General features: G+C 36.1%; 1 long non-coding RNA gene across 2 annotated transcripts; it reads left to right on the forward strand.

The window, feature by feature from the left end:
- Positions 1 to 1,038: 1,038 nt before the first annotated feature.
- On the forward strand, positions 1,039 to 13,308 carry LOC109367000. Of its 2 annotated transcripts, none has more exons than XR_002113728.1 (4): positions 1,039 to 1,152; positions 2,315 to 2,352; positions 9,703 to 9,758; positions 12,401 to 13,308. It is a non-coding gene; the product is annotated as an uncharacterized LOC109367000 (long non-coding RNA). The 2 variants fall into 2 exon arrangements; XR_002113727.1 differs by lacking the exon at positions 12,401 to 13,308 and adding an exon at positions 10,370 to 10,764.
- Positions 13,309 to 14,995: the final 1,687 nt, after the last annotated feature.

Raw genomic sequence — 14,995 nt, forward strand, 5'->3', positions numbered from 1 at the left:
TTATGTTTATCCTAATAGTAAGTAGCATGCAAGATTTTTTTTTCTATTTTAAATGTATTGTTCTGTAGTTGAAAGGAGCTTTCAATACATTAACGTTTGTAAAAAGGAAGACGTTTTCAAATAACTTTTAAAAAAAAAAAAAAAGAGTATATGTGCTTGAAAATTGAACAGTTACTTATAACCTCAAAGTTGCTCTGATTACTAATATTTATTTATTCAAATGTAATCAATTTGAATAATTGATTCTATTAAAGGAGAGCTCAAATTAAAATCTGGCAACCTGCACAATTGCATTTAATTGGTAAAAACTATGCTATAAACATTCTTCCAAGTTTTCAGACAATAGCTCATTAGAGTTCTTTTTAAGTTGACAAGTACTATATATATTTGTGTGTGTGTGTGTGTGTATGTATGTGTCTGTATATACAAACAAGCCCAGCTCCCTCAGCCTGTTTGTATGTATATGTGTGTATGTATGTGTGTGTGTGTGTGTATATATATATATATATATATATATATATATATATAAGAGAAGGTTTAGATTGGATGTCAGGAGGAAGTCCATCACAGAAAGAGTGGTGAGGTTCTGGAACAGGCTGCCCAGAGATGTTGTAGATGCCCCATCCCAGGAGTTATTCAAGACGAGGTTGGGCAACCTAGTCTAGTACCAGATCTGGAAATTGGTGGCCCTGCCTATGGCAGGAGAGCTAGAACGTAATGATCCTTGGGGTCCCTTTCAACCCAAGCCATTCTATGTTTCTATGAGACATTTATTCCTCACCCATGGATCTGTTATTTGAGATTTCATATTTAGGGAATTTGGGATCAGATGTGAAAAGTCTTGTGTATTTTTCATTGGATTTCTATTGTATATGAATGTTAATGAATATTTGTTAGAGCCAGCTGAATTTTCATGTCCTATGAGTATTTACTTTGGTTGGGGAAAAAAAATCACAATCTTGCCAGTGAATCAGCAATTGGATCAAGACCTAGATTTCTTTTAGTCAGATATCTGTAACTGATACTTGATCCAGATTTAGCTTAAAATCTCACATGCTGGTATTGTCTTCCTTCATAGCCCATATAGGTGTTGCATGGAGGTACATGCTCTAGGAAGCCTTGAAGTACCAGATTATTAACCATCCACTCAAGGTAAGCAAGCTAATCATCACTCTTGACCTGATTTTTTTCTTATTTAGACATTGGGGGGGTTTCAAGCAGGGCTGTATTCACTACGCAGCCGCACTTCCTTTTGGCTAGTCATTGTTAAAAAAAAAAAAAAACAAAAAAAAAGCCAGAAAGAAAAGGACCACCTTGTACCCAGCAAGCACCAGGACTTACTACAACTCCACGTAAACTTTAAATTATCCAGTGTAACGTCACTGATGATCTCTTCAGCAGGTAGATTCCCCAGCTGTTCTGTAGCTGTTCTGACCAGTGGGAGCTGTTAAGGCACGAGTCACGAATGAAGCATGTGGATTAAACATCTATGGCATTAAGATTCTTACTGAACCAAAGGTGGTTAGCCTTGAGAAAAGGAGACTGAGAGGGGACCCGATCCAGGTCCATAAATATCTAAGGTGTGGAGGACAGAGTGGTGAGGCCAGACTCTTTTCTGCAGTGTGTGCAGACAGGACAAGAGGAAATGGACAGAAACTGCAGCATAGGAAGTTCCTCACAAATGTGCACAAGAACTTCTTTACAGTGAGGGTGACGGAGCACTGGAACAGGCTGCTCTGGGAGGTTGTGGAGTCTCCTTCTCTGGAGATAGTCAAGACCCGCCTGAACACCTACGTGTGTGACCTGGTGTGGGGAACCTGCATTGGCAGCTGGGTTGGACTCGATGATCTCTGGAGATCCCTTCCAACTCCTGTAATTCTGTGATTCTGTGGCCTTGTGTAGGCTTATGGGGGTGATTCACTAGATACATTTACAAAACTGTTACATTTTCTACATCTTCTTGAGAGTGAAATAAGGCTTTGTTTTATTGAATCTCTTATTTACAAGCTCACTACTGATATAAAATTTTTTGAAAGATCATTGCTTGGAGAAAGAAGGTATGATTTGGTAATTAAGCTGCACAACTATCTTATTTAGCCTATGGAACTCCGTCAAAACATACTGATCAAACCTCCCATATTTCCAGATGCAAAGAAATTTTGCACACAGCAAGGCTGTGGATATTCCCCAGCCAGTATTCTTTTTTTACTTGTGTTATCCAATCTCTGGCTGTTCTATTTTATTTTTATTTCTTCAGGAAAAAAAGATATTTGTTATGTGACATTAAATTTTTTCCATATATTTTTTTTAACAGAACAAGCTGAGGACTCCCACTGAGAATACTGAAAGCTGGTAAGTTAAAGCTAAAAAACATATGACAGTCAAGGCTAGAGCTTTGTTATGCTGTAAGCAGTCTACAAAGTCCCCTTGCTCCTACTGTTGTGGAAGTGGCTGGAACAAGGAATTAGTGCTGATAAATATGTGTATTCGTCAACTTCCTGGTCTTCCCATCTATTCCTTGCTTTCCTGTTGTGTGAATAAACTGGCAAGCTCTGTGAGAGTGGTTTTCAAGTAGCTCTGAATCAGAACTGTTTTTTACAGCAAACTAAGTAACTTCTAACAGTGCTGCTATTGGCATTTGGCATTCTTGTGCCAATGCACAAATTTTACAGCCATTTCCTTTTCCTCTGAGGAAGATCATGGCTGATCAAGATAGATTTCTATAACAGATATGCTATAGAGGAATATAACACATGAGCTGAAAGCCAGAGATTTCAGTTGTATTTTTGTTTACATGTATATGTACATGTAAGCTACATACAATTCATACTGCATATGCAAATACGCATTTAATATATATTCATAATTAAGTCACTTTCATGATTTACTTTCATGTTATGTGCTATGGAGTTATGTAATAACCATCATCTGTCTTTATTTCAGTGGGGTTTTTTTGTTGGTTTGGTTGGTTTTCCTGTCCCTAGATAGATGCTGTACAATAGAATTTTACCTACATGGATGAGAATGTCGGTTTAATTTAAAACCAACTGAAACTTATTTCATACATGAATAGACACCTTCCTTTCTAGAGATTAGGTGGGTTAATATCTCTTCAGGGCTGGAGTTGGTTATCTAGGAAAGGAAGCTATACTGTATAAGGTGACAGAATAAGATGCAAACAAACCCAGAAACCTCAAAGGAAGGGGTAGTTAGTACCTTCTTTCTAGTTATAGTCCCTCAAACTATCTCGCTGCTTTATTTCTGCCATAACTTCCTGATTTTTTTCATCTGACTAGTACAAATCATTAGAAAAGAGACAAAGCCCTTTTTTTTGATTTTTTTTGATTTTTTTGATTTCTCTTTTCCAATTTCAGTAAAATTGACTTTTGCCTATATAGCTCTAACACCTTGAAGTTGCTGTAGCCCTGCTGGTGGAATAAGCAAAAATTTGTGTTAGACAAGTCATACCTGTTCCTGCTTTGCCATTTTATCCTAACACCATTCAGTAAAGCATGCTTGGAAATGTTGGAAATCCTACTTTCATGTACAGTTTGTAATAAGATAACCCCAAATTGTAAGACTTTATATTTGTGATCAAAGCATATGTCTATTGCATCCATAAAATAGCAGCAAATTAAGTCAGATATAATTAATGTGTATTTGCCTTGCCTATTTAAGAATGACTAGACTTAAGCATTCTTAAATAGTATAATCAAAATAAGTGTGTAAGTAACACTATAACATCATTATAATGCAGCAGTTTACTGTGAATATATGAATAGTGTAAATTATAATAGTCATAAGGGCAGAAGGGCAAATGGAGATGTAGTATAATTGCACAAATAAGATACTGATACAGGCAGGAAATTAGCCTGATGGAATCAAAACAATCTTGGAGAATAAGTGAAAATATTCCCAACAGGTTGAGATATATCACGAGTATATGAAAATGCACCTTTTTCTTTGGGGAGCAGAAAACACAAAATGGCAGTCATGACTAAGGAGAAGGTGGCAAAGAAAGATGTCATCTTCCTTAGTTCCATCTTTCCTCCTCTAAACTCTGGCTCTTAAGCACTGAGGCCATCAAGTGAAAAAGCTGTTGTCAGCATCAGATCTATGATATCTTATGCTCACACTAACTTAGAATAAACTTGTTCAGGACTAGTTGTTTGAATATACGAAGAAAGAAGCTGTAACAAGAAAGAACTAACCATGTACAGTGTCTATTGCCAATGACTGTCAATCTAGTGATGTTTCCAAGTTTGAAACTGGGTAAATTTTTCAGTCATTTAAACACTAGTAGTGTTAGCTAGTTGTATATATTTGCATGAATAGATACATACACACACACACACATGTAATTTCAACTTCAGTAAGTTTAAGATAACTTTGGTGAATCACCACAGTAAACTTTGCTAAGGAACTGGATGTGTAAGATTGAAGTTAAAATACTGTTAATGATGTGGCTTCTGGTTCACTAGGAATGTGGGCAAATTTTCCATAGGTCTACTTCTGTAAGACTGCATAGATACTGCATAGATAGGTGCAGGAATTATGCATTTTACAAGGCAGTGCGTCTCCAGTACCTGACATATCAGAATATTAATTTTATGAAAAATTTTGTCCAACAAAAATAATATAAATAATAATCAGAAAAGCTTTAAATATAGTTTTCTGTTTTTCTAAATAAGATATTTGACTGTAAATCTTTCAAAAGGTACAAAACTAATGGATATCAATTTTTTTTAATATGCCTATATTTGATAAAATAAGGTCTGCTCTTTAATAAGTTTCATTTTTTCAGAGAAGACATTTGACAAATATTTATGATGTACAGAAAATGTATTATTGTGGAATAAAAGCAACCATTTGTAACTTAAATGCTCATTATAATCATACAACATTTTAATAATTAAATGCTTTGATTTCATACCTTTTGGTTTAGAAAAAAGATAAATATGGGGTATTAGAGAATTTTTTTCGGGTAGAAATTAGCCTTTTCTTCCATCTCTATATGCTATCTAATTCGCAGAAGTGTTCTTAACATGTTGTTGATCACGTAATGTTCTTCATACTGTATTTTCTTCTAGTATTTTATGTCCTCTCATCATTTTTAATATTAATTCATCAAATTCATCACATCTTGAAACAAAACAAAAGCAAACAAACAAGCAAAAAAAAACCCTCAACCAACCAACTTCAAATATCTAGGAGAAAACATAGCCCAGTTTCAATGGTTTGTAGGGTCCCCGGTGGTTAAATAAGTTGCAATTGTGTAATGATGGCATTTAGCAAAGACTTTGAAAAGAAAAAGGAAAATATGTCGCCAATGGAATACTCTTCAAACAATGAATTTATACATTTAGTGTGTATGCAGAATTTTTGGTTGAGTATAGTTCAGAGTATGGGTAAGCTAGGAAATTGTGAATTTGCTGGTATATACACAGTTCAAAACTCTTAATGTATAGGTACTTATTCACAATGCACACATAAAATTAGCAAAACTGTGTCACCATGGTCATTGTATTAATACTAAGATTTCAGTAGCTGAATAATCATGATATACAAATTAAATTACCAAGTCATAGATGCTGACAAAAGCTAGCTAAGTAGGGCTAGGCAACTTGCTATTGCACATTATTATCTTATTAGAACTGGTTTCTTTATAAAAAGAATCTTGCATCTCTGTGTTTTCACTCTAACTTGGAATTTCCCCCTAACTCTGGAAAGGATGGATCAAAACACATATATCTTAAGAAAAGAAAAAAAAAAAAGTATCTGAGCTGACAGTTGCTGATAGCTTGATATCTTGATCATTTAACTGATATGTCACTTCATTCCTTTGTTCTTGTGCTTTTCCCTCTCAATCCATTCTTGACCAGTGTTGAAACTAAGATGTTGGGATATGAACATCATTGTCCAGACTCCACTTTTCACAGCTCTGTCTTCCAATATCTTCTGACTAGGGTTTTTTTTATTTCTGTTTTTCAGTAGCCTCCTAATGAAACATGGTGGTTTTTTTTTTTAATTGAAATTCATTTTGAAAAAAAAGTTGCTGTTTTATAATTATTTGTAAAAGCAGTCGTATTTTGGTGTTTGCTCTCAAAGGCAGGAGACAAAAAAGATATAAATGGAAGCTATTGTGAGAGTGGCAAGATATGCACTTCAGGAACTGTGATCATATTGATAAGAATGTATTTGCTCCCATTCTGCTTTTCTTTGCCACAAATATGAAAGGTGCAGTCAGAACATGAAGCATAGACAAAGCACTATCAATATCAGCTCTATTTGTTTAAGAAATCAAGTGATAATCTAGTTGACTACAGATTAAAATAATAAGTCCCATAACTGCCAAGAATAGATTAATTTTGTATGACATTATCACTCTTAGTTAGTAAAATCCAAGAATTCATCTCTCCTTCCAGAAGGTCGTATCAACAATAATTGCAATTCTGAGCCATGCTGGTGCACTTCTGCAATTATAGATGAAAATTTATGTTCTCTGAGTAGCATGATAATAAAAAGTCACTACCTAGCATAACAGTAATAAAATAATAGATGAGAATATAAAACTAGGAGTGTACTAAACATTGTGAATTAATTTTGTTACTGTCTGTAAAATAGATAAAATAAAACTGCATTTTTCATATCTACTTATATTAATCCTTTACTTTTTTTTTATATGGTATTATTTTCATTTTCATATGACAATCTATTTGTTTGCATGCTACACTGATTCTCATGTTCAAAATAGAAACATAAACAGAACTGTAAGGAACAGTAAACTATTAAAATTAAGTAATCTAAGGAAACACAGCCAGACATGAAGAACTATATATACAGATGGTGACTGTATAAATTCACAAACACGTTTTTATCATTCAAAAGAGCACTTTCGTGTGAAAAGGTGCAAGCAAATTACTTGGTGTTTCTTACATTCTCTCTCCAGATACTCTGAGCAGTAGAGAGGCAGCTTCTTATATTGAGCAATATCTCTACTCAACTGCCAAATTTAAAGTAATTTGATGTTCTCTTTCAAAGCATTATTCAGTGTTTTCTGAAATGTTAGAACTGAAGTTAACCAGCATATTTTATAAAAGATTACAGATACAAAACAGATGACGTCTTATTAACATTTTGTTTTTTCGTTTAATCTTGTCTTATTTTTTTTCTTGTCTGAGAGTACCTGCAGTATTTAGCACACTCTAGAACACGTAGCAACTCACAGAACTTGGTGTTATGATGGAATGCTGTTTTGTGCATATTCCTCTTTCAGTTATAATAATAGTGAAATTTGATTTCTTTCATCATCTTTGCAAAGTGGATTGCGTGAATTTGGATAGTATGGACCAGAAAAGTAATGGCCTTTCTGATCTGTTTTCTTTACTTTCTCCTGAATTCAGTCTTCAGATTGTTTTGTTTTTCTTGTTACTTTTCTTGAGGAAAATTTGTTAATATTGTGAAATGCTTTGATTTACGGTGATGAATGTTAGGCTTTAAACATTTTACCCTTTGTTTAGATTAAAGCTGGATGAAAAGTATGTTATTATCAACTCTCATATACCACTTATTTCATTAGTTTAACATATATATGTGGAAAATTCTCTAGCATTAAATGCCTAATGCTATACTACTGCTTAGTATAACAAATAGGAGTTTATTTAGGTGGTATATCTCAAGACTACAGCTGGACAACAGTAATAAAGACCTGAACACTTCTTTAAAGTTTTAGCCACTAAATAACATTATTGAGGAACAAATTCTGACTGATATATAGGCATCTTGTTCTAGTCTTATGTCTGCTTTTGAAGAGCAGAACTTCAACAAGACCATGAGCCATCAGTGTGCTCTTGTGGCCAAGAAGGCCAATGGGATCCTGGGGTGCATTAAGAAAGAATGCAGCCAGCAGATCAAGGGAAGTAAATACCACTCCCCCCTTCTTTACTCTGTCCTGATGAGGTCTGTAGTACTGTGTTCATTTCTCGGTTCCTCAGGTCAAAAAAGGCAGGGATCTTCTAGAAAGAGTTGAGAGGAGGGCCACAAAGATGTTGAGGAGTCTGGAGCATCTTCCTTATGAGGAAAGGCTGAGAGACCTGGCACTGTTCATCCTGGCAAAAATTGAGAGGGGATCTTATCAGCGTTTATAAATATCTAACGCATAAGGGTCAAGTGGATGAAGCCAGGCTCTTTTCAGTAGTGCCCAGTAACAGAATAACGGGCAATGAGCCCCTGAACTGGAACATATGATATTCCATGTGAATGTGAAGAAAACGTGTATTTTGAGGATGACAGGGCACTGGAACAGGCCACCCAGAGAGGCTATGGAGTCTCCTCTGGAGTTACTCAAAACCCATCTGAATACTTTTCTGTGAAACCTACTCTAGGGAACCTGCTTTAGTAGGGAGAAAGACTGGGTAATCTCCAGAAGTCCTTTCCAACCCGTGCTATTCTGTGATGCCATGATTCTGTGAAGACCCTCCAACAAACTTTCTACCACATACATTCTTCTTTTGTTTTCCTTGAGCCATCTGAACATATGTGTTTGTCTTCATCTCTCCAATCTTCACAAATTTCAGGAATAAATTATGTTGTCATTTATGACACTTATCTAGATGTCTTTATTCTGCCTTCTTTATTCTTTACTCTGACACTGAATCTTCTCCAGTTTGAAGTCTGTACATTCGTGTGCCAGGAACTGCTTTCTTCCAATTCTTATTGAAATTCAGTCAGGTCTAACTTCCAAGAGACACAGTAGGGTGCAACCTTACTGGCTTGTAGAAGGAGTTAGAAATCAATGTATTTAATCACTGTTAAAACAGAATATAAATTTTACTTTGATTGGAAATCCTGCCCACCCATACAGGAGCAAATCCTAATGTTAATTTATTTTTATATTAGATAGCAAAAATTTTCTTTATTTAAAAAAGAGACATTCTGAGGTTGGTGCGTGGTCAGTAACTAATGCAATATTGGAAGAGGTTTGCAGTCCTACTTTACCAGAGGGAAGGTATAATTTGCAACAAGAAGAACAGAAAGATAGGATGACTTTGTGGGCCTGGGACAGTGTGTAAGCTTTCAGCACTCTTATTTGTTCAGATGTGGAGAAGGTGAATCCTTGTGTGGTAAGAAGGAGGTAAAACTGGAAGTTTCTTATTTGGAGGCTGCATAGAAGAAAATGACCTTAATATACTACTCCAGACAAAAAGAAGAATGTTCCTGAAACCTGAAAATACAAGTCATAGGGAATTCTAGGATAGTGAGTGAGAAGCAAACTATCATCTAACGCTCCTTTACAGAGCTTATAAAAACCACTGCCTTGGGCTGCTCAGCAGATCAATCCACTGCTGGTAGGACAGATTTACTCTTTCTTAGGAAGCAAATAACTAAGAGTCACAAAGGCTTAACCATTCCTGTGAGACTTCTCTCTTCTTTCCAACCTTGCAAAACTGCTAAGGGCAGCTGTCTTCCCTTCCAGTGGTCTGCCCAAGGGAAAGCTGTTCCCTGCTCCCTAGCTTGCTCTGAAAGCAAAGGACATAGGTTCCCACAGTGAACATCCACATCAGATCTGGCTCACTATGGCACTGCAAAGAAGTAAGAAAATCTACAGTCAAATAAGATTTGATCAGTCCTCTTGTGCTTTCAAGGGGGAACCTGGAGACTAATCATCTTGTTTCCTTCCTTGTGCCTCTCTTTTGCCCATAGGGACCCAGTTGCCTGTTCTGGAGGCCAGCTCCGAGGCTGCATGACCGTGGGAGCAGGTAAGAGTAAGCTCTTTTTGTTTGGGCACTGTGAGACTGCACCCACATCAAGAAGGTCATACACTTTGCCAACCTTCCCTGCAGAATTCCTGGAGCTGCTGCACTCTGACACACCTGACTTGTTATGGCCTTCAGATTGTCAGTGTATATTTTATTATTGCTGAACTGTATTAAATGTAAGAGGCCTGTTTGTTATTAGAAAGACAGGGTTTTTTTCTTGGTTCTTCGTATTTCCTGACAACTCTCCCAGCTGGGTTGTTTGGGGACCTGCATTACAGGCTTAAAACAGTGCCTCCCATTGGTCTCATGAAATGCATTCTAGCTTGTGGTGCAGTGCAAAAGGATTTGAGAATATCTTTATCGATGTTACCAGCAACAATTTCCAACTCTTGAACTTCGGTACTTTCAAATGTTTTACTGTTATTGGAGTTACCTCTGAAGATGGTCCAAGACTTGGACTATTGTCTCAGAAACATGCTCATGTTGAACGCAATATACAAGTGTTGTTGTCAGTCCTGTGTGTAGATGATAGGCACAAGTGATGCAGCTTTCAGAAATTTCTGAAGCTCCTCCCAGGACCTAGGCATTCACTGTAAACATTTATCTTGTAGACTCTGGCAGGGAAGGCATGGATTGCTGACCCTTTAGTATAGCATGATGATGTCTGAGAAGGTGGTCAAGAAGGTGGGAATTAAAGTGTTTGGACAGAGAAGAGATGTGGACTGACAAGGTACATGAAAACTATAGTTGCCAGACGAATGCTGAGAACTGAGCCAAATCTGCCAAAGAGAGGGAGGTAAAACTAGGGTATTCTTCAGAAGCCTCCTAGTGCTGGAAGGTGCTTCATCCTATGAGAGAACTGTTATTTTCTTACCTGGCTTTCTAGTTAGGTAACTTTCATGTATAGCTAGGCAGGAAGCCAAGTTGCAAACAATATTATACATGTGCAATAGATATGGATAGTCTTTGCATGAAAGACTTATACTTTACTACGAATGGAAAGTACCTTAAAGTAAACTTTCTAATATATTGTTATTAATGTACTTCTATTCTACAGCACTTTTTACAAGTGCCTGTAAACTTTTTTTTTTTCTGGAACTCTCATTTCTCATTTTTGTTCTTAGAGTAAAAGTGATTGTTTTGTTCAGTTGTTTAAATGTTATATATAGTTTCTGTTTTTCTTTTTTTTGTGTGTTGATTGTATGGTGGTAGTAGGATGGGGAATAAATTACTTTCCTACAGTAAGATCTGTTGATTGAGTTGGGAGGAGGATGCTATAATTGCTGTTCTTTACTGGATGTAGCATTAAACAGCAGCAGCTAGAGCTTTCCTTTCTTTATACTTTATTGAGTAGAGGAGAATTTTGATCTGCTTTCTGTCCTGAATTGCTATTTTCTCATATTACATCCCCTTCTATTTGGCTTCTTTGTGAAGAATTCAAGTTTGCTTTACGTGCAGAGATTACTTTTTTATGACTTCTAAACTTCACTGAGGTCACTACTCAGGTTCTGTCCCCTATTGTATTCACTGGAAAAGCACAGTTCTCAGTTTTCCTTTGTATCCACTGTCAGGCTTTACGCTGTTTTGAAGGTAGCTCTGGGGAATGGCTTGTATTTATTTTAAATTTCAGAAGTGTCTAGTGATATAGACTTATAACGCTTTCAGGTCATCACAAGTATAGGTGGCCTTGTATGTGGTTCGATGTTGTCCTGTACACTGTGGCAATTCAGTGCCTGAACAGAATACTGTCCAAAAAACATCCTCTTGAAAGGAGAGTATTCTAAACAAAGTACAGTCATTTGCTAAATCTAGATACAATGCTGGAGAAACCAAGTTTGCTTTGAGGTTAGAAAATATGTATGCGTGTCATAGAAAAAATGTTCTTGAGTAGTGAATGCCAACAAAACTCTACTGCTAACTAATAAACTTATGGCTATAGATAAAGGAACTGTTGGCTTCAGAAGCATGTGAAATAGTGTATGCAGGATTCCCATGGAGAAATTCAAACAGTCTTTTCAGTCTCAATGCGCATACTTTGGTTCATACTTTCTGATGCTCTATGTGGTGCCTGCTCCAAAACCTAACACCCATGTATTAAAAGATATAATTCCTTAATTGGTCCTATTATTTTTCTAATAAATAACTCCTCAAGGTGGAATACTTAAGAAGTTAATAACGAAGTCCAAGTTATGCTGCATGCCTCCTATTCCCAGCCAAATGTTACATGTAACAGTGGCTGCCTGCTGAAACAATAATTGAACTGTCTCAAAAAAAGTACTTTTGAATCAAAGGAAACATGTATAAAAAGAAGGAAAACAAACAGAAAATAGGCTGAAATTTTATCTCTGGACATATCTTCCCAACATTCTGATTTTATATTCAGTAGATAATCTTTAGGTCTTCTGGGATTTCATACAATATTTATCATTTTCCTGTTCATACCATCCATTACCTCTAAAATATTTCTAAATCCAAAAATAATAAGTAAGGCAGTGGACATGAGGCTGGAGAAAGGCTAAAGCAAGTCATAAACTATATATAAACTTATAAAGAAGATGCTTTCCTTCAAAAAATGCCCATTCTGCTATATGGAGGGAAAAAAAAACAGGTCGGAATGTAAATAAAACTTTTTGTAATTACAGGTTACAAGATAATGTACATCTCAGCTCATCAGTAGCAAGTTTTCTTGCTGCACAAGTTTTACGTCATGTGCGGAAATAAAAGAACAGTTTTCCCTCCACACCAAATTAAGCTAGCAATAGAAGTCTGAAAGAAGGTATTTTTATTGGACAATGATTCCGTTGTTTTGTGTTCCTTCAGAAGTGACTTACGGCATAAAATCCAAACACAGAAACATTTTTTCCTATCAGGAAGTTGGTAGCTCCTTTGGGTGACCATGAAAGTTGTGATTGTATGGCTGAAGCAAGGCTATTACTCTAGGAAACAACTATTTTTATGAACAGTGTCAGAGAAGAAATATTGATTACAATTTCAATGATCAGTGAAAAGCTGAAGCTGCATTCAATCTTGCTTGTTTTCAAGAGAAAACAATGTAATCAAATCTTATTTTAATATTTCACTACATTGAGCAATCTGTAGTTACCATTTTGAGGAGCAGGTCTGTATCAGTGCTGTTATTTATAGGTGGCTTTCTTAAACTGGATATTTTTTCCCTGCTGAGTCTAGAAGTAAATCTAATTTCCATGTCCTTATGTTGTTATATTAGTTATGCTTTTTAGGTTCAAAAAATGTATGGCAAGAAATACTCCTTTTCTATTTCCTATTCAAGCCTTTTTTCACACCATCCTCGGGACAAGTGTGCTGGATGTATTCCCTCCATGGAGACCTACTAGTTCTTTCACTACTGCAGTCTTTCTTTCCACTTCTCCATGTTTCATGTCAGGTCTCACCTCTTTGCCAGTCTCCCAGCAGCCTTTACTGATTTTAGTGACTGACTTATGATCCCTAAGAAATCTCATGCCCTAAAAAACACGAAAGAATAGACATTGGAAGTAAAAAGGAAGATTCATAAGGGATAATCATCACAGAATTTTTGTTCCACATACACCAGAATAAGTAAAAAATATATTTTGAGCGCTGTATCAGGCCTACACTGGTTGGTTGAAACTGATCACCATCTTCCTCCCTACAGGAGACTTTTAAGTTTCATTGTTTATTGTTCATATTCATTTTTTGTGAGTGGAAAATAATTGACAAATAAAATGGGAAAAAGGAAGGTAGTGGTGGGTTCTGATATGCAAAATTTCCACAAAATCTGGCAATGTTATTTTGTGAATATTACATAAAATGCACTAGAAAGTGATTACTTTTTAAAGTTAATTTCCAAGACAGACTTTTTTCCCAATTAACTTACACTTTTTCAGTAGTCAAGAAGTCATTTAGCTGGATATCAGCTTGTAAAGAGTAGTATTTTACATGACAGTACACAACCGTTGACAGTGCAAGTTTAATTACCAAACATCTGGTTTCTACAGTAACAGAAGGACATTCAGTATATAAAAATAAGTTGCACATTTGTTTCAAGACTAAAGCACATCTCATTAAGATGCAAATACCCAGAGCCTGGACTAAATCAAATGAAAGTAGGTAGGAGGGTACTACGTCTGAATGAAATGTCACCCAGAAACCATCTAGAAAGCAGTGGTATTTTTATGTTTGTTTACAGTCGGGATTTTCCTCTACTTGGATCAAAGATCAAGATAAATATATCTACAAGTAAGAAAATTTCAAAAATATACTCTAGGAAGAATTCCCGATGCACAACAATTTGTGAGTTGTTCTCTAACTTTTAGTCCTTCATGGAGGAAAAAGGACTCAGAGCTTCTTTTAAGTCATATTCTAACTTTAGCCAGTCATTATTCAAGCAAAATTACTGTTAGGGTAGTTTTGTTCGGGGTTATTTTTTTGTAGACTGGAGACTCAGTCTGAATCACTACTTTATTGTGACTTTACATCAATGATTGCTGTAGGGTGTATAGCTACAGAATGCATTAAATGCAAATTCAGCAGTTCTAAATTCAGCTATCATAAGCTTAAAAAAGGAAAAACACAGACTCTTGAGTTGCTTGGGCTACTCCCCAGGCATAAGCTATTGTTTTGTAACAGAAAATGATTGAAAACTAAGAATTTAGCCTGCATAAACAAATTCTCTTCCTACATAGTGCAAAAGGTCATACTGTACGTAGGTTCCTCCAAAAGTAATGTCTCCTATTTATTTCCATGGAAACTACAACAGATACAAAAAGCAAAAATAGCACAATTTAAAAGAGCAAATTCTCAGCTACAACAATACTAGTAATGATAATATTGTTCAACATAGCCACCATCATTAGCTATGCATTTTTACCAGTGCTGAACAAGAGACTATATGCTGCACTTGTAAAAATCTGCACCTGTGGAGATGGTCCATTGGCTCACAGCTACTGTGATGATGTCATTACTAAGAAAAGGTTGCCCACACAATTCATCTTTCATTGTCCCGAACATATGGAAGTCAGTGCCAAATTTGGACTATATGGTGGCTGTTGTAGGATAGTTCAGCCAAGGTTGGTTATGCGTTCCACAGTGTTAAAACTAGTATGGGGCCTGGTGTTATTGTGTTGCAAATGAAAAGTTGTCTTCTCTCACCTGACTTTGGAAGATTGAACCATCAGCTTCGTCAGCATTGTAACATAGCAGTCAGAGGTGATGACATATCCAGATTCCAGGAAATCCAG

Source organism: Meleagris gallopavo, chromosome 3 (assembly GCF_000146605.3).
Source record: "Meleagris gallopavo isolate NT-WF06-2002-E0010 breed Aviagen turkey brand Nicholas breeding stock chromosome 3, Turkey_5.1, whole genome shotgun sequence".
NCBI lineage: Eukaryota > Metazoa > Chordata > Aves > Galliformes > Phasianidae > Meleagris > Meleagris gallopavo.